Genomic DNA, 3,314 nt, shown 5'->3' on the forward strand with positions numbered 1-3,314 from the left:
CAAGGAAAAAAAAATGCAGAGGGGACTTTATCTTCTTCAGATTCAGCTCTAAGGAACTCTTGGGTCAGGCAAGCACTCCATAAAGCTTAGTTGAGTTTTATGAGATTAAAGCTTTCATTTCTAAAAGTATATTTCTAGCTACTATAGCTGCAGCAATAACCTCCCAAAGGCGAAGTGAGTAACAGATGCTACAACGTCTGCAGCCACCCTTGGGACAATGACTCAGAGGAGTGAACTCCTCTGTCCCATGTGAGTCTGATGAGCGTCAAGTCCAACCCCCAGTTACATGACTTCAATGCTTGCATTACTGATTTTAAAGCAAGAAACAGGTTTGGGCAAGTACAGCTCCTTGAAACTGGAAGCTACTGTGGGGAAAGAGGTCATAGATGCAGTAATAAGGAAACAGCAAAGACAGAAAAGAACAAGAAGAAAGGAAGGGGAGTCAGTAGTGCCAAGTGACTCCCTGAATGAGAAGGTCATTATCAGCCATTAAACCAATGAACTCAAACTAATTGCCATGTAGCCCCTGTGCATATCAGGAAATCCCCACATATGACAATAAGCTGCTGATTCAGAGATCAGGAGGGGGAATATTGCTCTGGGGAACTGAGAATCCCAGTTATAGAAGGGACTGTTTCTAATGTGGCAAGTTAGATGTTGTGATATTGAATGCTCACACCTTGAGGGGCAGGTAAGCACTGCAAGTCCTTCCCTCCTGGGGGCTGCCAGAGGAGCTTGTTCACAGTTTAGAGTCAGTGACAGAGCAGCCCACCCAGCTGGCAGTGCTGGCACAATGCCAGTCTGCACCACACCAGCTCCAGCCCTTTTTAGTGGGACACTGTGAAGCAATTGAGCTCCAGCTTCTACCAAGATCAGACAGGGGGCTGACAACTCACAGCTCAGGGCCAATACACTGCAGGGAAGCTACTATTTCACAGACCAATCCATGGAGATATTTCAGTAGCCCAGACACCATGTTTTAAACGGTAACACAATTTTCTTCCTTAAAAATGAAGTGTCATTAGCCAGTCACTTTTAGTTTCTTCTGCAATTCATTTTGAATGCATATTAAAGATACAGGTAAAAGATGGGTTACCTAATTTAAGTTCTGGCTCAAATTTCTAACTTAATGTTTGGTTTAGAAGGTATTCATTTCATGTAGAAAAAAGGCAGACAGCTAATCAGATCAAGTATCTTGGCAACATCCAAGGATCCAAATGTTTCTCTGGCTATAATATGGATTTTGAGATAATAAACAAGCATCTCCACAATTAGCTGATGCAAGGAAAAGACAGTCCAGCAACTCCAGAAGAAAAAAACCCTCATATATCCTTGAAGAGGTTTATTACTAAAATAAATCTTTCAACATTAAAATATCCATGGTATCTTTATACTAATGCAAGAGGTGCTTCTGCTGTTCTCGGAGTTGTGACAGCTGATTTAAAGTGTATTGGACACACTTGGCATATAAATAGAGTTTAATATAACATTAGAGGGAATAATACTGTCTAATATTAGTGCACCTTTCAAGCACATTTTCAAACTAATTGATATTGCATGTTCAACTCATTGTATCACTAATGTTACACAACATTTCCATTTTATTGAACTGCAGCTCACCTTTACTAAAAGCCACTTTAGCTGAAGTAACTCCTCTGAGTTATTCCAGCTCTAGGCAGGCATCCAGATGTTTGCAACTTCCATTAATCAGCCGTAAGGCTGAAGCTGATCCATGGCTCCACACTGCACACACAGTAGACATTTTTAATAATGCTGACCCACAGCTCAGCTCTTTTGCTCGGTGGGTCATGTCTGAACTGCTGATCCAGTTCAGCAGATCAAGTTGTTTCACAAGGAATTGAAAGCACTGAGGTGTCACAGTTGGGTGCTCTCCTTCTATGGTTGATATAAACTCAACTGCACATCCCTAGGGGAGCCTCCAGCTTCCCAAATGTACTGTAGACTGCATAAAAATCAAAGTGAACCTTTTCTTGCCATCAGTTTATAGAGTCTCTTGTACTTCCCTGATCTGTCTATGCTTTGCTTACAGTTCCTCTGTTCATGATTGTCACATTGGCTTCTCATGTGATAATGGGGGGCTGATGTGTCATTCCTTATCAGCAACTCGTGCATCTTGCAGGGCAGCTTTTGTATTTTCCTAATTTATGCCTGGAAACTTGTGGCCAGAGTAGCAACGTTTGTGAGATCTGCCTGGATTTTTGCACTGTATTTCTTACAGAGACTCCATGAGTCACCCACTGAACATAATCTAAAAAACCCACAACTAGATATTATGTCAATTGAAGCATTTTATTTTTGGAAACACTTATGTGAATACATACTGTTCTGAGGAATGCTGAGGTTATGACATGCATGTTTTTTTGCTTAGGCTTAAGAGAGAGGTCTATCCTTCTAGGACTTCCCAGAAAAAAAAAATAAAATTACACCACAGGAGGTGTTCTGTCCGCACACTTTCCAGAATCCCAGCCTGGCTGAGTTTGGAAGTGACCTTTGAGGGGCATCTTGTCCAATAGCCCCAAACACAGGCACCTAGAGCAGGTTCCTTTGGACACTTCTTGGTATTTTGGTACATATCGTGCCTGTACAGGATGCACAAATATGCATCACCTCTATGTAACACAGAGTTTTTGTTAGAAAGCTCCAGTTCAGGAATAATGGATCAGTTTTCCAAGAAAACTTACACAGGTTTCTTGGTGGGAAGTACCCACTCAAAACACTGTCATTACATTAATTTTAATATAAAATGGTATTCCAACACCTGAAGGGACCTTTCAGGAAAGATGGGGCAAGATCACGTAGTGACAGGACAAGGGGGATGGGTTCAAATTGAAAGAGAGTAGGTTTAGATTAGATATTAGGGAAAAAATTCTTTACTGTAGTGGTGGGTGAGGCACAGGCGGGTGGAGGGTGGGGAGGCACTGGAACAGGTTGCCCAGGGAAGTTGTGGATGCCCCATCCCTGGCGCTGTTCAAGGCCAGGTAGAACGGGGCTCTGAGCAACCTGGGCTAGTTGAAGGTGTCCCTGCCCAGGGCAGGGGCGTTGGAACAAAGCGATTTTCAAAGTCCCCTTCCCACTCAAACCATTCTGGTACAATTACACTTTGATGTTTGCGCACTTATGCCCGCAGCCACTCCTTTTTACTCTCTCTTCTCATCTCAGACTCAATGACAGAAACCGCATTACTGAGACTCCAGCGGGCTGGAGTCTCCACAGCGAAAGAGGAAGCGGAGGGCAAAGAGGAACAATGAGCGCCTCTGGAGGGTTTCTGCAAAGTGACGCAGACTCCCCAAACC

This window comes from Neopelma chrysocephalum, unplaced genomic scaffold (assembly GCF_003984885.1).
Source record: "Neopelma chrysocephalum unplaced genomic scaffold, ASM398488v2 Primary Assembly neopelma1_75, whole genome shotgun sequence".
NCBI lineage: Eukaryota > Metazoa > Chordata > Aves > Passeriformes > Pipridae > Neopelma > Neopelma chrysocephalum.